The sequence below is a fragment of the Podarcis filfolensis genome, assembly GCF_964270895.1.
Source record: "Podarcis filfolensis genome assembly, chromosome: 3".
In the NCBI taxonomy this organism is placed as follows: Eukaryota; Metazoa; Chordata; class Lepidosauria; order Squamata; family Lacertidae; genus Podarcis; species Podarcis filfolensis.
The window spans coordinates 71,981,666-72,006,524 of NC_139606.1; the positions used below are offsets into that span (position 1 = coordinate 71,981,666).

The 24,859-nt window shown below is 41.0% G+C and overlaps 1 long non-coding RNA gene across 2 annotated transcripts; it reads right to left on the reverse strand.

Annotated features, from left to right (window-relative positions):
• Positions 1-24,200, reverse strand: LOC310759088. Of its 2 annotated transcripts, none has more exons than XR_014546204.1 (3): positions 24,086-24,200; positions 19,942-20,013; positions 1-158 (listed from the first exon to the last, which is right to left on the reverse strand). It is a non-coding gene; the product is annotated as an uncharacterized lncRNA (long non-coding RNA). The 2 variants fall into 2 exon arrangements; XR_014546205.1 differs by lacking the exon at positions 1-158 and adding an exon at positions 15,597-16,268.
• Between the last annotated feature and the right edge of the window lie 659 nt (positions 24,201-24,859).

The window sequence follows — 24,859 nt, forward strand, 5'->3', positions numbered from 1 at the left end:
TCCCATTATCCCAGCTACTTCATATATCTTGGTGCCTTCTACTGTCCTCTGGCACTTTTCCAATGTCCCTCCCCTCCTCAGTGATTCCACCAAGTTTTGTTTCTGTTATCATCACGACTCCTCCAGCAGTGTAAGAATCAGGCCTGGGATGGAGAACGCTAGAAGGAGATAAGGAGGAATGGGAAGGTGAAACTTGAACAGATAGAAACCCTACCCACTGCCCTCACCAATCCCATCTGGCTCTAGTATGGAAATGGGACTTCACCTCTCCTGAGGGGGGTGGTGCAGAGCCTCAGTCTAGAGTGACTGAGCAGCATTCAGAGAGACAGATCAAGTGCTCTCTCCCAGGACCAGACACTGCCTCAGGAGAAGGGAACAGATGCCCCCACCCAGTGCTTAAAAAAAATAATGTTTAGGGGTACTCTCATTTTGACTCAAAAAAATCACCATTTCATAGTTCAAATCGAGAAAAATAAATACAGTAAATGGACAAAAGTACAAAGATTCACAAAATATTTGGGGGTATTTGTACGCCTGTGTCCCCCCCCCCAGAAGAGAAGCACTGCCCCCACCTAGACGCCGTGCCCACTTGCAGGTTAGCCACTCACGCAGGGATAAAACCTCTCTCACCTGCTGTGAAACATGACAGTATATTTAAATTTGTGATATCGTGGAAAAAGTAAAGATGCCTGCATACCAAGGACCAGGAGACACCTGAACTACAGCCAGGGACAGCACAAATAGGGTAGAAGAGATCCATTCTGCTCAACTTATTATGTATATTCACCCTCTCACCACAAGGCTTTGAAGAGCCCATTCTGCTTGCTTGAGGCCTATTCCAACCTTACTCGGAAGATACGTGCACAGCCTTCATTTGCATGCCTGTTTATCGGTTGGTCCCTCTAAAGCAAAGCTAAATTCACTGACATCAAAGCAAATCTCAGCCGACTTGTGCTTTTGATATTGCCTGACATCCTGATCTTAAACATATCTACTCGGAGTTGGTGTAGTGCAGTAGTTGGGGGATGAATCTGAATGAATGTGGCAGGCCAAGGTCGGTTGGCCTTGAGCAAGTTACTGTCACATCGGCTAGCCTGCTTCAAAGAGTTGTTATACAATGACATAATGAGCATAGGATATTGTTACCTGCCTGAAGGCCTTAGAATAAGGAAGAAAAGATACCCAAATAAGTAAAGGCCTAGTAATTTCATTCCAAAAAGGTTTGCACCAAGGAACATCCCAAAGGATCGTCCATTTAACCAGGGCTTTTTTTCAGCAGAAGGTTGCCAAAAAATAAAATAAAAAAATGAAGAGGAGGAAGAAGATGGAGCTAAACTCATTTAGCATGCTGAAAACTGTTGTATATTATGAATTGATTTAATACCTCATGCTGAGTGCTGAAATCAAAAGAATAGAATTGCGAATGATTTATATCTCCAACCAGGCAAGTATCCCATAGCTTGTGTCAACCACAGAATCGTCCAAATTTTTAACACGTTACTGTGCTGCTGCCAACCTGCTCTGTTGTGACCTGGTTATGACACTCGCTTCAGTGTGACCAAATTGGCTTATATTTGAGGATGTCACCTTACATTATAGACTGAATTGTTCCACTGCCACAGGTTCAACTCCTGACCTCACCTAGCACTGTAAACCCAAGTTTAGAGTCAACTGGCCACAGCAACATGATCAAGATGTTACTTTTGCTTCACACTTCCACCTAGATTATATTTTGATAATTGGATTCCCATCTGCATCATAACACGAGAGAAATAATGAAGTCACCGAGTGAAGAAGAGCTGCTTACTTTTCACTGAAGTGTGCAATTCCTGTCCGTTATATATCGCCATCATTAGAATTTGACAAGAACTTGGGGGTCAGCTTGACTTGGCAGTACATTATACGCCATATATCTTTGCATTGACTATTACTGCCATCTCTGTGTATTCGTACTCCTGGCAGTAATTTGCTCATTGTATTTGGCACTATCGGTGCATTTTATGTACTTCCAGAATGCACCATTTTTAAGACAAATTGGATGGATTTGATTTAAAAAAAACCTCAACGTCTGCCAAGTGGCAAGCTCATGAAGAATGCCTTTGGGCATGGATCTTGGGCATTGCTGTTGAAACAATTCATCCCAATAATTATGACATCGTCCTCACCTAACACAGTGTCACCACACCTCCGCCACCATGACCACTGAAATATTATTAAAGGTGATGCCCAAATAATGCTGCATTCATGTTTTATTCTAAGAGTTATGATAACAGAGTTTTGCATGGTTTTAATTGGTTTTAACTGGTACTGCTGCTCTTGTCGAATGCTCTAAATTCTTTTCTAAAACAGACAGGCCATCAGCTTGAATCCTAAATTCCCTCGTACCTATATACCTGTCTCCACCCCCAATGTTCAGTCCAGACACTGAGATCCAGCACCGAAGGCCTTCTGGCAGTTCCCACACTGCAAGTAGTGAAGCTACAGGGAACCAGGCAGAGGGCCTTCTTGGCAGTGGTACCTGCCCTATGGAATGCCCTCCCATCAGATGTCAAAGAAATAAACAACTATTTGACTTTTAGAAGATATCTGAATGCAGCCCTGTTTAGGGAAGCCTTTTAATGTGTAATGTTTATTTTGTTTTTACCTATGTTGGAAACCGCCCAGAGTGGTTGGGGCAACCCAGTCAGATAGGTGGGGTACTACTGATACTACTGTTACTTCTATTCAGCATATTAATGTGAGCATTAGTTTTGACACGAAGAGTTATTCATTCTGAGGAAGGTTTTCCTCTGTATATTTTTTGTTGAATGTTTCTCAGAACCAAGGAAGACAAAACCTCTCTGTTTCTCCTCAGATTATACACTGTGTTTTGTTACGTTTTCTCATTACAGTGTTATTGGGATTTGCCTTCTCTCTGGACTCTGCTTGCATTGTTTAAGTGACTTTGCTAACAGTAAATAATATCATAGAACTTTACAATGTATTGGGAAAATGAATTGCTGCTTATTTGTACATTAAATACCTCAGTGCAATGAACTTCTTATGAGGTCTAGTTCTCTCACCTGCAGGATGCAATCTATAGCATTATCATCAACATTATAAGACAACCTGTGATGAAACATACATGCAACCAGTGGCAGGAACGGACAAGCAAAGAGTACAAACAAAATATTATGGAGCTCTGGTAAAATGTTTCATGCACCCACATTTGTCACTGACTTCACATTGCCAGCAAAACAGCAGTGGGAGTTTAGCAGGGCAGCAGGGGGCAGGGATTTAAACCTATTTAATGGTTGCATAAAATTAGTACTACAACTTCAAACCAGGGCTGATGATTCACCCTAGCAGAATGGGGGGGGGAACTATGTGAGGAAAAATGTGTTTATATAAAAATATGAATCAACATTTCATGTCACATATCTGAAACACATAGGAATGTGTTGCAGTTAGCAGCTGATGCAAGGAGATTAATTTTCAGCTGCACTATTCAGTTCGCCTTAAGTGAATGTATTAGTATGTAATTGTATGAATGCCTATTGACAAATGACTGATTCTTTGTGGTCTTGCTGAATAGGGAAGTCTGTCATAACAAATTGCTACTGTTAAGGAACAGGAACGTAGAAAGGGCTGATACAGAGAACTCCACTGATTCTTGGCCAACACTTCACACAACAGTGGCAAGTCATTATTGTTTTCCTCAGTATTTTCAGTTGCCTCATCCATCAGAAGGAATTCTTTTGGCATTCATGTGGGCATAATGTGTATTGCCACAGGAATTGTGTTCTAATTTAGAATTAACATCAATTAGTACCCATTTATTGTGAAGAACTTTTGATTTATGCGTACCATTGCACTGCAGAGATGGGCATAAATACTGCTGTCTGTGGCATGAGAAACTATCCCATAATCCACAGCCGCCGCCAAAGATTTTATTTTATTTTTTACTCCATGAAAGAGAGACAGATTTAAGGTCAGTTTCAAGAACCTACATGCTGTAAAAACGACATTTTCCTCTGGATTTCATGTGCTAATCATAAGGATTTGTCCAAGTTACTGTGACAGAAATGATGGAAACCCTTACAGATTGTAGATAAGAATGAGGTATTCTGTTCTCAACCTTGAACCCTCCACTCCCTTTAATAATTCTTTTTTTTTTTGTCAGTGATGAAATCAAATCCCATAAAATAAAGGAGGGGTATATTAATATTTGTAGAAGATGGAGAGTATTTCCAAGAAAGTGTAGCTTATTGAGAGATCATAGAACCACCACTCCCCAGACCCTGCAATCAACATCTGAGGCCCTTCTTTGTGTGCCTCCTCCATCAGATGTCCAGAGGGTATCAACATGAAAATGGGCATTTTCTGTGATGGCTCCCCATTTGTGGAATGCTCTCTCCCCAGGGAGGCTCACCTGGCACTTTCATTCTATATCTTTAGATGCCAGGCAAAAATATTTGTCTATAGCCAGGCCTTTGATTAACATCCTATGTCCTTTTAAATGTGTTTGTGGGAGGGGGGGATATTAGTTTGTGGTGTTGGTGTTGGTGTTGGCTGTTTTATTATGTGTTTTGTGTCTTCATTTTACATATTTACAGTACTACTACTACTAATAATAATAATAATAATAATTGTTTAAACTACAAGTTACTGCGCCATAGCAGGCCTTTCGCCTGCCAAAGATACTCAGAGCAGAAGAAACATAAAATTGATGTGTAGTTAAATGGTTATATTTGGTGTCTTCTCACATGGTTAGCTCTGGAGCAAAGGAAATGCTTAAGCGAGATAAAGTTAATTGACTGGCGTAAATTATGCTGACTTAGCAAAGAGATTTTACAAGGTTCACGCATTTTCTGCACTTAGGCTGCTCTCTCTCTCTCTCTCTCTCTCTCTCTCTCTCTCTCTCTCTCTACCTCCAGCTTCCGTTGCATTTCTAAGAAGTCATGAATGAAACACAATTTCACCAAACTGCTGGTAATTTTGCAAAAATGCGTTCTGTTTCAGCTTCAAAGATAATGCTGTGGCCCTTGAAGTGACTTCCCTGACAATAAAGTTCCAATTATCACTTTCTCCAAGGGATACATGATACCTCTGTATTTAGCATTCTTCCCTCTCCTTGTGCAACAGCAATGAAAGAAGATTTACACTACAGTGGTACCTCTGGTTATGAACTTAATTCGTTCTGGAGGTCCATTCTTAACCTGTGGTACTACTTTAGCTAATGGGGCCTCCCACTGCCGCCACACAGCCACCACGCGATTTCTGTTCTGAGGTAAAGTTCTTAACCCAAGGTACTACTTCCAGGTTAGCGGAGTCTGTAACATGAAGTGTTTGTAACCCGAGGTGTTTGTAACCCGAGGTAACACTGTACTGTTGTTTCTCCAACCTGCAGTTCTTTTGTGTTCATAGTTCTTTCAAGGTTTGTTTCCTGTATCACACCAATTCTGCCAAATGGAGTTGTTGGCACTCATCTGTCTCGGGAGTCAGTGGAAGAGTGCACCTTTACAGAGTGAAGCTAAACAGTTGAAAGGTTACAGTGTCTGCTGTGAATTTAGAGACCGATACAGAAGAGATATGTTTTATTGCAGCTGGGGCAGATGAAGGCATTTGGTGTACAGTACTGCTGCAGATGCACCATGGTGTTTATTCTGTTTGTAGTCCTCTTAGTGGTCATTCCTCCTCTGGTCACTGATATAGATGCATGGCCTGATTGCCTGTCTCCAGGCACTGTGATCTATGTAAGGGATTCCCACACAGCAGGGAAGATGTTGTAAAATGTAGTCTCACACATCAATCCCACTGAAATCTAGCTGTACAGGGGAGGTGTGCAACCCCCAAATTAGGGTGTTGCTGAAGTGTGAAAATAGGGAATGCAGGGCAACTTCTCTGCATGCAAAATTACCATGTGCTTTCCTGAAGGTAAGGGTGGACAGTCCATTTCTGTAATGGTATCTTCCAGCCATTCTTGGATAAACAGGAACGTTTAAAATGTCCTCCTAAGAGTCAGTAATGACTTATATACATTACTGGACTGGAGAACTGCATTGCAAAAATTCAGAAAACTGCAAATTTTGAAGGATGGTTGTGTTTTGATTCTCAAATTGTTTTGGAAAGTATGAATAAGTTAAGTTTGCCTTTAAATTCAAACTGCATCACATTTGTCACCCACCCCAACCTGCAGGTCTGTGCTCTTTGAAATGGTATTATGGCAGGAAAGTATCTTATTTTCATGTGTACAGAAAAAGATATTCAGAGTTGCAGTCACTAGTTTGAAGTAAGTGAAACTTCTGACCCAGAATGTGGCTATGATTTCTGGAGCATTGCCCCATTTCTCCCTTGCAGTCTTCCTTTTTATCTAGTTTCCAGAAAATAAAAGTGAAATAGACTTGTGGTTGAGCTCCAAATTGTGGAACCAATTCTTTTAATGTTGTAGATTTGTATTGCTTTATATATATTATAGTTTAATTACTTTTTAACTATTATATTTTATATGTTTTAATATTGATATGTTTTATTCATGTTTGCTTTAATTTTTGTGAGCCACCTTGTCCCAGTTCTAGGAAAAATGTGGGATATTATTAATTAATTAATAATATCCTTTCATTATTCCCTATTAAATAAATATTCCATCTGATGCTGTTTGCTCATGAGTTAAATTCAAGCAAATGGTAAGACCCAATAGACCAGACCAGGGGTCAGCAAACTTCTTAGTAAGATCCCTAAAGATACATTTTAAATAAAAGCACACATTCTACACGTGTAGAAACACCAGGCAGGCCCCACAAATAACCTAGAGATACATTTTAAATAAAAGCACATATTCTATTCATGTAAACACACCAGGCAGGCCCCACAAATAACCCAGAGATACATTTTAAATAAAAGGACACATTGTACTCGTGTAAAAACACGCTGATTCCCGGACCGTCTGTGGACCGGATTTAGAAGGCGATTGGGCCGGATCTGGGCCCCGGGCCTTAGTTTGCCTACCCATGGACCAGACCATTAGCACCTCTTCTACACTCCTATACATTTTTTAAAAAAAAAATGTTCTTGACTTTATTAACTGTTTTTAAAGAGTTAAATGCTCTGATTCTTCTCTGCTAATCCTATTAATGCTCCATGATGTTTCCATTTTAACTAACAATGGACATTATAATCTCCTGAAGCAGCAGCAGCAGCAGCAGCAGCAGCAGAAGAAGAAGAAGAAGAAGAAGAAGAAGAAGAAGAAGAAGAAGATAAACATTCCAAAATGTTCAACTCATTTTTTTAAGGCAGAAGTGAAACTTATAAAGGCTTGTTCTGATAACTTGGAAAGGTTTTGGCCTAGAGGAACAATTTTAATATTGAAACGGCAGCTACACTGATTCATGCATAATTTCCCTATACTTTAAAGGGAGCACAATCTTCAACAGACAAGCAGCACCTTACTTCAGAACCTAAGGCCCTTTTTTAAATTTAAGGAGAAAATGGCCTATTTATGCCCTTGGTTCCCATCGCCAGTCAGCCATTTTACATATCACTTGACAGGAGAACTATTTTAGGTTAATTTCTACTTCTGTAAGCCAATTGATAACCCCACAGTTATCCATTTCTTTTTTTAAAAAAAACCACCCCACTTCTACTCCAGTTTTGGATTATGTCCCTATTGTCAACATTGTTCTCAGAAAATACTTCATTATCAGAATTAGTATTTATAAAAATAAAGGAATATGGTTTTATTTTCAAAAATGGCAGGTTCCCCTCAACTCAGGGATAGTTAGAGGGACAAAGCCTGAGTTCAGAGTTGAGTTATGTGAACCAGAAGCTGGAAGAAAACTGCACGCTGGATTCTGTTTGAATCCAAGGCTTCAGATTTGAGACAAACAAGACCCTCTTGGGGTGTCAGTGCTGTGAACCCCTTCATTGTAGGCTCAGGTTGTATATACATATATCCTGAAGATACCACAGTCTCCACTCTCAAAAGAAAAAACGAACATTGAGTAAGCACATGGAAGCCCTGGAATCTCAGAGACTGAGGTGGCGTGCAACAATATTCAAACATAATTAGCCAAGTATCCAAACAACTTCCAAGGTTGACAAACCAATAAAAGCCTAAAAACTGTACACAGGTATCAGAATAGTTTCTTCCTGGTAAAGCAAGTTCCACACTTTTTTTAGCATTAGTATTACAGAGTGCAGCAGTTGCCAAGGAAACAAGTTTTGTTTTTTTGCAACAACAAAAACCAACCAAACAAACAAACACCAGCTTTGTCAATAAGTGCACACACTATATTACTTGTCTCAGCTGTCAGGGTAAATTACGCCCCTTTTGCTTCAACACAAATTCCCGTCTTTATTGGGAAGTGTGAAGTCTGTTTATTACTTGTATGAGTGACTCTGCCCTTTTTGGCATAATGTGCTCTCCTGTATGGTCAGGTGACACAAACGTACTTACCCTCACGATAATGAATTTGTTTTCCCTAATCAGGAGAGCATAAGAAAACCAACATGGGAAATTAGAGCTCTGTGGCTCCTGCAAAATGAACGCCACAAATGTGGTAATTTCCCCCAATGAATTAGAAAGGAAGCTTCCCAGCAGAGGAAAAAATATATATTTTAGAGGAAATTTAACAGCAGCCTAGCTAGCCTTTGGTTATGTGAGGAAATGAAAAGCAAACAGCTGCAATGACATTTTGTTTCCAGATAGCACAGGATAGCAATGACTCATTTTCCCCTGCTATGCCAGAATACCTTTCCAGCATAAGAAGGCACTGAAGTGAAAGCAAACGTAGCAGAGAAATGCTTAGGGTAAATGTATGACTGGCAAGTTTTCCAAGGATGTAACATATTAAGGTGGCATAAGCTGTTACTACAACACTCCATTTCCAATATAACCAGAATTTTGGAAGCCTTTTGATACAGGGAAAGGAAATTGCATTGCACTCTTGCATTGCAAAAAGTGCATTAAGATAGAAATCTGTCTTCAGAAACATTTGTGTAACCTTAGAGAAGCCTGAACCATGCATAGCAGAATTTGACTACCATTATAAGTCATATAATTGGCAATATAAGTCACTTTAAGACCATATGTAATAAACTAAAAAGCTGGAGATAGAGATGTGTAATTCATAACCTGTCTGTTTCTCTCATAATGATGTAGTTTGGTTGGAAAAATGTCACCATTGTGGACTTTTAATTGAGATAAAATAATCCAACGTTTTTTGGTGGTAGTGGTGGTGGTGGTTTAAAAAAGAATATCTGTGTACATATTCCTTTAAATAAATAGCTTCTTGTGAGAACATGCTGAGAAACTTCTGAAATTCTGATGTACATATCTGGCAGTAATGGCATTTGTTATTCCACAGTCTTGCATATGTTTCAAGACCATGTCTTTCTAGAGCAGATGGCAGATTTCTTCCCAATTAAACCACTTGCTTTCTATGCTGATTTTGGTATGAACTATAATGCCATTGTGGCGGCTGTAAGGGACAGAATGTCTCATTTAAGCAAATCCATCCAGGAATTAGCATAGCAGAGTATCTTCTCACACATTTTTGTGAATTAAAACCCCTCTGCTGTACCCGCACTCCACCTCACCCAGTGCAGAAATGACTTTCCTACCTTTTTGCCAATCTATGATTGTAGTCATCATCATTGTCTGAGAAGCCTTGATTTAGGCACCTAATCCAACACCTACATTATTTTGAAACACATTTCCAGCTCTTAAAAAAAATGGGAATATTAAAGTTTGCCTCAGGAGTTTTAAATCTTCACTACTACTTGTAGACATTGTCTCACCATTTTCTCCATTTTGTCTGCCTGAATTGCAAGTGAATCATTTCTGTGGAAGAATTATTATTTGGAGATGATCTTGAGAACATTAAAGGCTTATACTTAACCTCTATTACAACCCAGAATCAAATTAACCTCTCTCTTTCGTATAAAAGCAGCTAATGTGTTTTTCTTGTAAAATCGTGAAATCTCACATTTTGTCTCGCATATAGTGATCATATAAATTCATATAAATTCAGTGATATTTCCCCCCAGAACATTTCAACATTTCAATATATTTGGTTACAAAGTATTGTGTTATATATATATATATATATATATATATATATATATATATATTCTTGGAAGTTTTTAACACAAAAAGCAAATAAATGCATTTACATTTGTTGACTGTTCAAAGATAAAAAAGGAGAATAGTTATTTACAACTGCTGTCTATATACAGTATCAAAACATACAGATATTACTGAGATTGCACTGCATCATGAATAGCAAAAAATGGAGGGGAGGCAGGGAGCTCTCTGTATGATTATGCATCTAGAATCATAGAATCATAGAATCATAGAGTTGGAAGAGACCACAAGGGCCATCGAGTCCAACCCCCTGCCAAGCAGGAAACACCATCAGAGCACTCCTGACATATGGTTGTCAAGCCTCTGCTTAAAGACCTCCAAAGAAGGAGACTCCACCACACTCCTTGGCAGCAAATTCCACTGTCGAACAGCTCTTACTGTCAGGAAGTTCTTCCTAATGTTTAGGTGGAATCTTCTTTCTTGTAGTTTGGATCCATTGCTCCGTGTCCGCCTCTCTGGAGCAGCAGAAAACAACCTTTCTCCCTCCTCTATGTGACATCCTTTTATATATTTGAACATGGCTATCATATCACCCCTTAACCTCCTCTTCTCCAGGCTAAACATGCCCAGCTCCCTTAGCCGTTCCTCATAAGGCATCGTTTCCAGGCCTTTGACCATTTTGGTTGCCCTCCTCTGGACACGTTCCAGTTTGTCAGTGTCCTTCTTGAACTGTGGTGCCCAGAACTGGACACAGTACTCCAGGTGAGGTCTGACCAGAGCAGAATACAGTGGCACTATTACTTCCCTTGATCTAGATGCTATACTCCTATTGATGCAGCCCAGAATTGCATTGGCTTTTTTAGCTGCCGCATCACACTGTTGGCTCATGTCAAGTTTGTGGTCAACCAAGACTCCTAGATCCTTTTCACATGTACTGCTCTCAAGCCAGGTGTCACCCATCTTGTATTTGTGCCTCTCATTTTTTTTGCCCAAGTGCAATACTTTACATTTCTCCCTGTTAAAATTCATCTTGTTTGTTTTGGCCCAGTTCTCTAATCTGTCAAGGTCGTTTTGAAGTGTGATCCTGTCCTCTAGGGTGTTAGCCACCCCTCCCAGTTTGGTGTCATCTGCAAATTTGATCAGGATGCCCTTGAGTCCATCATCCAAGTCGTTGATAAAGATGTTGAATAAGACCGGGCCCAAGACAGAACCCTGTGGCACCCCACTAGTCACTCTTCTCCAGGATGAAGAGGAACCATTGATGAGCACCCTTTGGGTTCGGTCAGTCAGCCAGTTACAAATCCACTGAGTGGTAGCATAGTCAATACCGCATTTTACCAGCTTCTTTACAAGAATATCATGGGGCACCTTGTCAAATGCCTTGCTGAAATCAAGGTAGGCTACATCCACTGCGTTCCCTTCATCTACCAGGCTTGTAATTCTGTCAAAAAACGAGATCAGGTTCGTCTGACATGACTTATTTTTCAGAAATCCATGCTGACTATTGGTGATCACAGCATTCCTTTCTAGGTGCTCACAGACTGTTTGCTTAATGATCTGCTCCAGAATCTTCCCTGGTATTGATGTCAGACTGACTGGGCGGTAATTATTTGGGTCCTCTCTTTTCCCCTTTTTGAAAATAGGGACAACATTTGCCCTCCTCCAGTCTGCTGGGACTTCGCCTGTTCTCCAGGAATTCTCAAAGATGACTGCCAGTGGTTCTGAAATCACATCTGCCAGTTCTTTTAATACTCTTGGATGCAGTTCATCTGGCCCTGGAGACTTGAATACATCTAGACTAGCCAAGTATTCTTGTACTATCTCCTTAGTTATTCTGGGCTGTGTTTCCTCTGACTGGCATCTTGCTGGCAATCCTAGAATTTTGCCAGTTGGACAGGGATAGGATTTCTACTGAACCCCATGTGCCAGTGCAACTTCGTGTGATGATGGCATGCGGAAATCACAAGTGTTGGGACAACAGAGAGGGATTTAGTGGAGGAGTGGCCAGCTTAGTCCAGATCCTCTCTTTCCTAAATAAAATCCTGCCTCCCCAACTGTGGTAACATTAAGATAGCAAAGGAACTTTTGTAAACATATACATATCCATTGATTCAGTAGAGTGCCGACATGGTTAGTCCCCCAACACACACCTTATCCCCTTTTTAAAAGTTGATCTACTAATATTTGTCTTTCTGCCTCAGATTTAATATACACACCTTAAAAACCTAAGGATACTCACACAAACACACATAATTAGGTGTGACGTTAATTGCATGGAATGTGCAAGAAAATCTAAGGAATACGTTTCAGTAAATGTACTTTCATAAAACCCCTTCATATGCTACTGTTAGGAGTCCAGGTTCCCGGCTTGATAACACAGTAAGTGCATGTAATTACAAAGGAGGATTTATTGCAAAAAACAAGCAATTATCTCTAGACGGCTCTAGCAAGCCTCTGGCCCCCATCACTCAGTTGACCCTTCTGAGGAGTTCTTCCTGTGTCGACAGAAGAGATTGACCCTTCAACCTTTACGTTTCTTATTTTGCTTCCTGTGTAGCAGCCTTCCTATACGCCTACGCCTCGGACTTATTTGGTCAGCTGCAGCCCTTTCCAAAAAGCTGTCTCTGTGGCTTTCCGTGCCTGTTTGGGCTTCCAGGGAACTTTGGCTGTGTTCCAATCTGCTCTCCTTCCTCCCTTATCAGCCGGCCATCCAAGGTCAGGGAGACTTGACGCTGGCAGCTGTGGGCTCTCATGTGTTGCCGTGAAAGCCCAGCCTCCCTGTTCCTGACTGCATTCTGCAGCTGGCTGCAAGATTTCACTTGCAGCTGGTGTGTTCGTGACAGCTACTTGCAAAAAAGGCAGATTACATTGAAAGGGGCTTGCAAAGTTAGCCATCCCACTCAAAGTCACACAGCTCCTCCTGGCCCCATTCTTATTATCCACACGTCAGCATGGATGTCTGATGGACATGTGAGGTGAGAAAGCCTTCACACATAGATTTCTCCTGGAACCATGTATGATCAGTGTTCTTGTATCTAATGAAGCCTCTGCACATAGATGCCTTCATATTAACCTCAGACATTACACTCATGCATGGATGGCAAATGTGTGTCTCAGAGGAGCCATGTGACATGAGAGATGGAGTTAAAAATGCCACCCCGTGGTACAATTTAACACATATTGTCTGTTCCTGTGAAAAAACATGGGAAGGGGGCTTAAGAATATTTTCAGAAAAAAACCATATATGCAACTAGTGTGTCATCATACTTGGTTTTTGCCAGGATTGCTGCTGAAGGAATTTTCTAAGACTTTACTGGTAAACACAACAGAATATTGTGAACTTGTTTATCAAATCCTAATGAACAAAATTTTATCATGACTGACATTTCCTTCCAACAACATCTAACCTTCCCATAAAGAAAAATCTGTCATTCGATAAAATATGTGAGCTGCATCACCTGTACTCTCACTGACACCCCACATAAGCACCCACAAAGTTGGGGGTAATTTTTATCAATCTTGTTATCAAATTCATCAGCCTGGTCTAATTATTTACTTGCTAATCAGAAATATTCATTTATCTGTGTCTAGCTGCTTATCCATCATCACTTGCTGAACTTAATCAAAGTTGTTGACTTTATTTTCCTAAGTATCTGATTTATTTTCAACTTTAATCACCCTGTCCTCTGCATACTTATTCAAAAGTTCAAAACTTTATTGTCTAAAAAAGTTCGCATTTATGTTATCGTGTGGGGTCTGTTGGTTACACATTATTCTCCCTGCTCTCAAGTTAATTCTACTGATGGTTTAGTTCGTTTAATGTATATTTTAATATTGTTCTCCCTTTGGAGAGCTTCACTTTGAGAACTTGAAAATTCAGGTTGAAAGGCAAGCTTGATCTTTTATCAATGCAGTAAATTGGATTCTATGCTACTTCTGTAATGTTTGGAAATCACAATGATGGTAGTGATAAGAAGACATCATGGGCTAAGTGCCATTATAAGCTCTCCAGTTCCTGATGGAGTTCGCTTGGGAACCACATGACGTACTCCCTCCTACATGCTTTCTCTTATCCTATTATTACTGGAGTGGTTAGGAACCCAAGCCGTATCTACTCTAACATTACGTTTTCATAGTGGCCAGTAAGCTGACCGTTGCCCACATACATGAGTACAGTAGCACTTCTATGCAAGAATTGTCTGGTGGGATGGAGATAATGATGATGATGATGATGATGATGATGATACATTTATACCCCGCCCATCTGGCTGGCTCCCAACAGAATATTAAAAACATGATAAAACATCAAACATTAAAAACTTTCCTAAATAGGGTTGTCTTCAGATGTCTCCTAAAAGTCAGATAGTTATATATTTCCTTGACATCTGATGGGAGGGCATTCCACAGGGTGGGTGCAACTACTGAGAAGGCCCTCTGCCTGGTTCCCTGTACCTTCACTTCTCGCAGTGAGGGAACCGCCAAAAGGCCCTCGGAGCTGGACCCCAGTGTCTGGGCTGAACGATGGGGCAATAAGCTCCTGGCAGCACCATCACTGCCCTATACCATGAGGAGTGAGGCAGCAGTAAGCTTGGGAGGTCCAGATGCACTAGCTGGAGCACTGGATTGGTTCCACCAAAGTATCCACACGGCCCTGACATTAACACCATCTCAACCTTCCCCTCTTGATGAGTGGCAGCAATGCTGCTGCTCCTGAAGCTCTGTTGCTGCAGTTCTGCCTCACCAGGTGAGCCACTCCTGCTCTTATGGCAACTCTTACAGTAACATGTATGTATGTGTCCAAAATGTCCACCTGACACCAGAACATAGCAGACTGAATTACAAATTACGTTTGGCTGTAATCATAAGAAGGCATCACACAATCAGAAGAACCCAATGTCATGCTAAAATGTTCTGCCCATGCAAGCATTTTTGACTGCTCAACCCAGCTACCTCCCGGTCCCTCCCTCTTGCTCTCACCATAGCCAGTTGGGATGGGGGGTTGTGAAGGCACACAGGGAGAGGAGAGGAAGGAATGCCCCATTGCACCAGTAGGAGCCCTTGCACTGGTTCTGACTAGGTGAACTACATAATTGAATCGGTCAATATTCCAAATGGACATAAATGTTCCCCAAAATGTGCCCTGGAGCTTGATAACTATAAAGGAAATAAAAAAGATCTGATTAATTCCCGTGTGGAATGCTTTAATTTTCCAAACCCATGTGTTTCCCAAAAGTGAGACAAAAGATATCCTTCAGACATTTTGCAAATTTAACATTTAATTTTTCAATCAACTGATATACCCTTATAAAGAAATCTGTGTATACCTACCTAGCCCTTGCACTCTCCATAAATTCTGCATTTTCATAAGCAGACACTCTGTAAAAGCTTTTATGAGGAAAATATGGTTGAGGACAGAGACAGCTGGCATTTAAATTAGCCAAGTGAAAGAAATTACTCTTACTCATTCACCAGATGCTTTTATTCATATATAAATTTTTAAATTAATAATTTCATAATGCTATGCAATCCACACTGTTTTGCTCACTGACCTTAACAAGCTTTGACATCTTTTTTCATTACTTCCAAAGAGTGCAGCACACTTTGCCAACTTCCATTTTGATGAAACATTCTAACAAGGGGAGAGAGGGAGCCAGCATCCACAGGCAAGTTATGAAAAGTTTTGGTAAGTTATTTCTGCTTCTGGTTTAGAATCAGAATCCCAAGAAGGTCAGAGATAGGTAGGTAGGTAGCTATATGCTATCTGTAAAATAAAACATATTTTAAAAAATCTTGTATTCATCTTCTTTTCAGTATTTTGATTCACATCAGGGTTGGCTGAGGGATGGACTTTGGTAATCTTTCATAATATGGCACCCTGCGCATGGCCAAAATTTGGTGCCTTCAAATGGATCTTCTCAAATTATGGATCTTCTCAATTTTGCATCCCTCAGCTCAGTGCCTGGTGCAGGGAAACTGCCTGCACTGCCCTAAATCTGGTGCTTGTAGGCTAGGCTGCAGGCTTTTTGCGTCCTCCCCAAACTCCCCCCAATATAGCCTTTTTTAAAAAAGCCAATATTAACCTATTTTCTGCTTTCTCCTCTTCCACAATAGGCCTTGGGGCATCTAAAACACCTTCAGTCTCTCAACCGAGCACCTCTTCTTGCTTTTAAAAGGACTTCTCCATCTGACATTGCAGTAAACAGCTCTGGGAACAAGACACAGAGAAACCAGCATTGTCTTGCTGCTGCTGTGTATATGTGTGTGTGCTGTTAAATGTCTGCTGAGTTTGTTTCCAACCCCCCCCCCCACTGCATGTGTGTATCTGCTGTATGTGGAGGTGTGCACATGAGAATGGCTGTGTGCATGCACTCAGAGGGGTGGCCAGTCCTCCGTGTGGCCTTCAAACCAGCAAGGGATAGCTGCTCTGTTCTGGCCAAGCTACCTAGCCACCTGCTATAATCTTGGTTGTTTGCGTGCTCTTCAGTACGGAAGAACCTATGATGCTTTGACATACTAGTATATGACATATGTATGTGCATAGAACCTAAATATATTTCATGTTCAACATTATAGCAAGAGTGACTTCAGTTATCTGACCTAAAAAAGAAAAGAAAAGAAAAGAAAAGGAAGACAGCCTAGATCATCATAGCAGTTATACTTTGCTTAAGTGTGTACTTCCAAATTATTAACACTGTTGTAGCTGTTGGAGACCTAAAGGTATTCTCTGATCTGATACTCTAAGATCAGTATGCTTTATGTGCAGTGAAAACCATCTGCAGATCATAAAAGACAGAAATAATAACCCTGCCAAGCAGGTTGCTTCAGAGCAGGTTACTCCATAGAGTGCTTTGGAAGAACTCTCATTTTTTCTGACATAAAACAGTGGCGTTTCAATATTTTCTTTTGTGCAGGCTGTGATTCAGAAACGTAAAGTACAGTAGCAGTCCTGGAACTTCTACTGCTCTATATGAGTCATGCTACATTCAATTTTTTGAACAGATGCATGTTTCGTAGGTATTTGAGAACACCTTGTGTCCTGGGCCCACAGGTTTACAAACTGAGAAACAGGTTAGGAATCAATTGCAGTCATATATCTTAAAGCCTTCAATTCTACCCCTGGATGAAAATCCTTCAAGTTAAAAGAGACTAGATTTTTAATCTAAACCAGCATTTCTTGGCCTATGGAGCAGGGCTACCTAGGATGCAAGTGGCGCTGTGGTCAAAACCACTGAGCCTCTGGAGCTTGCCGATTGGAAGGTCAGTGGTTCGAATCCCCACAACGGAGTGAGCTCCCATTGCTCTGTCCCAGCTTCTGCCAACCTAGCAGTTCAAAAGCACACCAGTGCAAGTAGATAAGCAGCGTGAAGGTAAAAAGTGTTTCTGTGTGCTCTGGCTTCCATCACGGTGTTCCATTGTGCCAGAAGCGGTTTAGTCATGCTAGTCACATGATCCAGAAAGCTCTCTGTGGACAAACGCCGGCTCCCTCAGCCTGAAACAAGATGAGTGCTGCACCCCATACACGCCTTTGGTGGTGTATAAGCAAGGCCATTCAAAGACTCTTGCATTCCATTGTTAACCGAAAGGCTGAGGTCCTATGCACATTTCCCTGGAAGAAAATCTCACTGAATTCGATGGGGCTTATTTCTCAGTAGGCATGTATAAGATTGTGCTGTAAGGCTTTCAGTTTTCAGATGTCTCAGATGTGAGCCCATCAGGATTGCTAAAGGAAAGACTCTGGGTTCGCAGCATAAGTGGCACAATGTTAGCAGATGTGAAAGATGAACTACCTTGTAGGAAGTACCTATTACTGGAGATTTCATTCCCAGCTTTGTGCAAGGAATACTTTTTCTCCTGTGCTTTAAAGGGCTTTACAGGAGAGCATTAACTGTGCATTGTGCTCAGAAACATACTGGGAGCCAATGAAGATCCTTTAGGATCAGTGTTATATAGTTCCAGTGGGCGCTCCTGGTCTAGCTGCCACATTCTGGATTCGTTGTAGTTTCTGAGTCACTTTCAAAGGTAGCCCCACATAGAGTGTGTTACAGTAGTTCAAACATGCATGCCCCATTCTGGCGACTACAGGTTGTGATCCTAAAACTAGTATAACTAGTATAATATAAACGGGACTAAGCAAAGAAGGAGAGCAACTCTCTAGCTAACACCAGCCTGTTTCATTAGATGGCCTCTTAGTGTTATAGTGCAGTCCTATACATGGTTACTCAAACCTAAGTCCCACTGAGTTCACTCCCAGTAAGCTGACCAGTCGCTTTATAGGACAAAGAATTTGGGATGCTTACCAATGGGAATACAAAGACAGCAATAATAATAATAACCTCAAGGTGCTGTTCTTCTGGTGTTTTTTTATTTAAAAAAATGAGTTGTAAAAAAACCCTCAATTTCTTTTTTTAACAAAAATATATTTCTGAGCTCAAAATTTCAGAAATGTCAGGATGGTCTTTGTCAAGACTTATACAGATTCCTATTGAACAAAATAAATGTACTCTTTATATGCTCAAATATGCTATTTTCTTTATTGTTGCTTCTCATGCCTAGGTTGTTCTGGCACTGAAAACCAGGTCAGTTCTGAGTCCTGTTCAAATTAAGTCCTGATGTTGAATTACTGATTGTCTACTTTATTCTAAAAGCTTAAGTTGTTTAGTAGACTCAATAACCCCTTATTAGCCCCTCAAGGATAGCAAAGGCTTTAGATTACTCCGTATCAGGAAATTACAGCAGCTTGCATCAATGCACTAATTAACTTCACTGACTCATCAACAGCAAAAAAACAAACAAACAAAAATCTAGATCTCCAACTGGACAGCATAACTTTGACCTTCACATCCAAACCTCTCTCCATGTCCAGGGGTTGGAATACAGAAACCAAACTGATTCGCATGGCTCTCTAGGGGCTGGTATGCACTCCCTGTGCATACTTTGACTAACACAAACAAACTTCCCCTATTAAGGAATTCTGCAGAACCATGTTGACAATGCAGAAAAACCAGTGAACGTGCAAGAAAATCCACAAGAGGAGCAGTGTGGTATAGAGGTAAACATTGTAATTGTGTTTTTGTTTTGTTTTGTTTTTTGCTAGTCACAATAGTAGACAACTATTCCAAACTAAAAACCATCTTCAGTCTCTCAGTCCCCAACCTTCCCTGTGTTGATGAGGGGGTCAGGTCTGCAATGGGCTTTAATTTGCATCACTTGAACACAAGTGGAACACCCTGTGAACTCTGTTCATACATGTGCAGGGTCTTGCTGTGTTGACAGGAGTGGGGAGACACTTTTAGCCTTGCCCCCAACATCTCTAATGCTTTCTGCAATGACTATGTGTTGTGTGTGATTGTCTGCAGTGAAATTTCAGAGCACAAACACGTTTATGATTAGGCGCACCATGTGATTGGGACACCTGGTTGTGAAAGTGCATCATGTGAGTAGGCGCTTGCACCTTAGAATTTCACTGCAAACCACCCTGAGGAACATGTCATTGTTGCAGAAAGGATTAGAGATTGTCGAGGGCTCAGAAGCATATCCCAGTGTGTTCAATGGAACTTACTCCCTAGTAAATAAGTGTGGTTTAGAGGAATGGCATTTCAAATTCTCAAAAATCGGCTCACTCTGACAGGCCTTGACACTTCAGCATCTTACAGTGACTGAAGGAATCAAATATGGTGCTTTGTTTGTTCTATTCATGACAGTCAATGCATAACTGAAGTTTCAGATGATCAGATTATCATATAATAGCTGCAGGAAAAGTGTGTGTGTGTGTGTGTGTGTGTGTGTGTGTGTGTGTGTGTGTGAATATACTGTGCTAAACCAATTCTACAAATCTCTTGTTCTATCATAGTCACAGATAAAGGAGATATTGCTCTTACCTAGTGTTTTTGGCTTCTATCCAGCTCCACTTTTTTTGTAGCAATATTAATTTCTCTTTCTACCAGTTGCAGCTGTGAACAAAGGGAGGAGAAGTCATTTTTTACTATCTTAGCAGGATAGAACACACATTCTAATTTATCACTGAATTAAGTTAATGATCAACTGCTGCAAAACTTCCTTGGAATGACCTCAAGACAGTTGGAGATCAGCGACATCGTTTTCTTGCATCTGGTCCGCCCACCCACTCTGTGCTTTGACTATGGCAATAAGTACACATTATAGCAACTGATTTAGAGAGAACTTATTCAGCACTTTGTAGTACAGGAGTAAACAGATCGGCCATTGTTTTTCCCCTGGGTTGCATAAGCCAATCTACACCAAGAGGCATATACAGTGGTACCTCTGGTTAAGTACTTAATTCGTTCCAGAGGTCCGTTCTTAACCAGAAACTGTTCTTAACCTGAGGTACCACTTTAGCTAATGGGGCCTCCCATTGCCACTATGCCGCTGCTGCACGATTTCTGTTCTCATCCTGAGGTAAAGTTTTTAACCCGAGGTACTACTTCTGGGTTAGCGGAGTCTGTAACCCAAAGTGTTTGTAACCCGAAGTGTTTGTAACCTGAGGTGCCACTGTATGCAAGTCCCACTTTGTTGGAAGACAGCAGCCGAAACAAGACTGGCCTCAGCAGTCAGTCCTAGAGACTAATCGGAATGCTTGGCATTCCACAATTCCAATTCCATGCTTGTCACCTTCAGGGGAGACGTTTAGTACTCAAGAACAAGAGCAGAGTATCCATATTTTGCACTGCCACCAATGGACCCCCTTATCTTTATCTAGGTAAGCAGAGACACCTTTGGATTCAACAACGGTCAGAAGTCAGTAATAATTTAACAGAGGTGACTCTTCACCTATTTTGTTTGCCTCCTTCCATATCAAAACTACCATGTTTTCTGCAGTTGGGTATTTTTATGGAGTTAGATGAGAGCTTTTGATCACCTTGTCTGGGGGCAGGCATCCTCAGGCACAGGGATGAAATGTGACTCTCTGGTCCTTTCTCTTTGACCCTTAGGATTCTTCCCCAGACCTTACCTCTTCCTGGACCTGTGCCACCTCTTCTTCAAGTGCTTTTGTCTGGCTGGAATGGGTGCTTGACCTGTCAAAATGCCTCTTGATTGGAGGTGTGTGTAAAAACCTTGGACTTTTACAAAGCTGAAATGTAAGTCCACTGAGCAAAAACACTTACATGGCTCCCATCCCAGCATTTTATTACTCTTGCTGTGGCTGCTTCATCCCAACCATCACCATCCTGGCAAACACAACACCTCCACCATGAGGATACCATTGCTTCCCCAACCTGCCAACAAGCCACCGCCATATTTGTTTGAAGTCTTCCATAGAACAATGACTACTTAACATGCAGAAGAAACGCAAGGAAGTGATCTTTCAATATACAAAGGATAGACTGATCTAGGAATCCTAAACTTTAAATCTCATGCAAGTTGGGCCAGCCAAGTTGGATGCTTTAACACTCAAGGTAACTGCAGACTTCATATAAAAGGAGAAAAGTTTTATGTTTCCATCCCACCACCTCACACCACAATCTACAACACCTACTGCAAAACTCCACAATGTGTGTGTGCTTTTGCACAGTGCAAGAATTAGTTAATGTGTGTACCTTTCCCAGCATGGTTTCATTATACAAACTGAGACTAAGTGTGGGTGTAGGGTGGGGGTTAGAGTGTCACACTATGGCTTGGGAGACCAGGGTACAAATTGCCACTCAGCCATGAAGCTTACTAGGGTGCCCTTGAGCTTAATCATTGCCTCTCAGCCTAAACTACCCCCAGGGTTGTTGTGGGGATTAATGAATGTGGAGAACTATGTGCACCATTTTGAACCCCTGGGAGAAAAGGGTAGATATGAATGCAATCAGTAAGTAAATATTTTGTTCATTATAAAATTATGAATAACTCCAGGTTATCTATTTGGGGCTTAAAGTCCAAGGAAAATGGTGGGTTCCTTCTCAAGGAACACATTATGTGAAATTGTAGACTGTACTGCTTACATGGTGTGGATGTTAAGGCAAGCATCTTGAGTTTCAAAATCAATGTGTGTGCTTTTTGTTGAGTGCCTTAACTGTGGCAGTAAGAAGCTTTTCCCCCTTAAATTGAAAACAGTAGCTCCCAAACTTTTTGTTTTCCCACAAACAACTTGATCCCTTAATTATTTTTCCGCCTGTTTCAGCAGTTGTAATGTGCTGTGCCAGATGCTGTATGATTTTTTATTGCTGCTTTTATTTCTTATATATTATATTTTATTGTATTACAATTTGAATTCCATAGAATTAGAAGTGCAATACAATAAAATACAGTAGAAAAAATAATTGAAGCATTAAAAGACAATTAAAAATCAATGTGCATACTTAATTCTGTGTCCCGTATTTAACCACAAATCCTCAGCCATGTTGTGGATCACCTAAATGAAGCTAGTCTGCCACTGGTGGTCCACAGATTGCAGTTTGGGACCCCCCTGTGCTAGAATAACATTTCATGCACATGTAAACATCCTATCTGGGCCTTTCAAAATGGAAAAGTCAATGTCAAGCAAGGAGCTATGAAGCTTCATCAAAGTGTATTCTTTAGAAAATCTTTCTGGAAGCTTGCATGTTTTTTAAACCAGATACATGCCCTCTGATTGCCTCCATACAGTCAGCAGAGGCAATGGAACATCTGCTGGTTTGGCCCCACCGTTAATTTTAATTGGTCTCTCTCTCTCTCTCAGCACCTGAATTAATTGTGGGTATTTGGTCTAAACACTGTTTTAAACATTTCTGATGGTTCTGGTGCATCCCTTTATGAGGCACCAGATGTGCAGGTCCTGAAATAGCTACTATCAGCTTCTACCCACAGGGAAAATGATGGGCATTTGAAGTGTGGGGTTGAAAAACAAGGATAAGGAAGAAGCATCTAGTTGTATGGTGTATATGCGTTCATTATAAAAGAAAGAGGGTCTAGCAAGACCCCCCAAAAGTGTTATGAAATGTGTTTTTGCATTTCCCCAGGCTTGAGAGTTGCAGCTGGATGGCATTAGAGGCCTGGTAACATCAGCACATCATGTTACATTTGACATTTCTCCCCCAACTTTTTTTTTAAGTCTCCTTAATGCCACAATATCCTCCAAAAGGTTAGTGTGTTTTTGCAACCCTGGAGCATTTAAGCAGGTGAAGCGCAGGGCGCAGGTGATTTAGCAGGGTGTTCATGCCATCAGCTAAAGCAAAGCAGCCTCCTCAGCTTCATTTGCCTCTCTTGCTCTGGTTTCCTGAATTAATCTGATTCTCTGAAGAGCAGGTTTAGACAATCCCAGTACTGGGACAAAATATCAACAGAAAAGAGGTACAGTTCTTGCAGCAGTTCTTCCCTACGCTCCACCAACTATGAGAGAGAGGGGGGGGGGAGAGAGGGATGGAGTGGGGAGTCAAATGTTTACAAACGTATACTTACAGATATATGCAGCCCAATGTTATGCATGTTACTGTTAAGTATAATTGTTTAATTGACACTAAAATGGAGAATGCCTATGTGTATTGCTGAAAGGGTTTAACTGGAAGATTCCACTGAACCTAAAGAAAAGCGAGAAGGGCTCTCTGAGCTCTCTACTGGTTTGATAATTAACTGTTGTTGTTCTTAAGTAGCTAACACATGAGTGTCACATGAGATCATATGAGAGCTATTGAATTGCAAATTTGCCATCTTGGAAGGGTGGTGGCTGAGTCTTTGTACTCTGTGACCGCGAGGATGTGTAAACGACTCTCCTGAAGGGAGTGGATACAGCTCAGGGCAAAATGGAGGCTGTAGAAAGAGAGACTTCTGCTTCTAGGTCTGTTTGGAAGTATATTTTATTTCTAAGATGCTGAACCTGTGCTGGACAGCACAAGATATTCTAGGGAATTATTTGGGTGTATCTTTGATGTTTTTGTTCTGTTTTGAAGAAAGTTCTGCAAGTAAAGTTTTGAACAATATAATGGGTCTGGCCAACATTTCATTCCAAAAGGAGTAAGTTTTTGTGCATCCAGTTGCTCCAAACTGCGCAATATTAATAACTGCAATAGTTAGTAACCCTCCCCAAGCAAAAATGGGCCTTACTTCCAAGTATATATCCATATAATTCAATTGGTAGTCTTGAATTCATTTTCACACAGCTGTTTGTCTGCAGCATTCCCAAACACCTGTATTCATCCACAAGCAGTTCTCAAACATCTGTCTCTGTGGTACATATGGAAAGAAGTTTCAATGGTACCTGCCTTATACTGAGTCTGCCCATCTGGCTTAGTATTGTCTACAGCGACTCTCCAGGATTTCAGGCAGGCGTCTCTCCCAGCTTTACCCCAGAGATGTTAAGGATGGAAACTTGGGCTTTCTGCATGCTTTGTTACTGAGCTATGGCCCTTCCCAATTTTTCACAAATCTTAATAAATACATCTCAGATCTACTGTGTCCCAAGAATATTTGGCTTAACAAATTTCTTCAATAGAAAGCAACATTTCCAGGATGCTGAACTTCATGAGTTGGGTAGAAAAAATGTTTGAGAATGTAAGACTAGTTAATTTATTTAACCTGTTCCCTTACATTTATATCCCACCTTTCTTCCATCATGGAACTCATGCATGCGGTGACCAGACCCAGGCCTACTTCACACCCTCCAATGTTCCTCAGATGAAAATAGGGACGTTTCTCATTCTCTCCCAACTGATCCTCCTCAGCCCCCCATTTTTGTTCCCCCACCACAGAGCATTTCCTGTCAGAAGAAGGATGAGTCTAACTACCACTATGCCAAAGGGACACAGCACACATACCCTCCTCTTAATCCTGATTTGTTTTTATTTTATTCTCTGGTAGATTTACAAAAAGAAAAACACA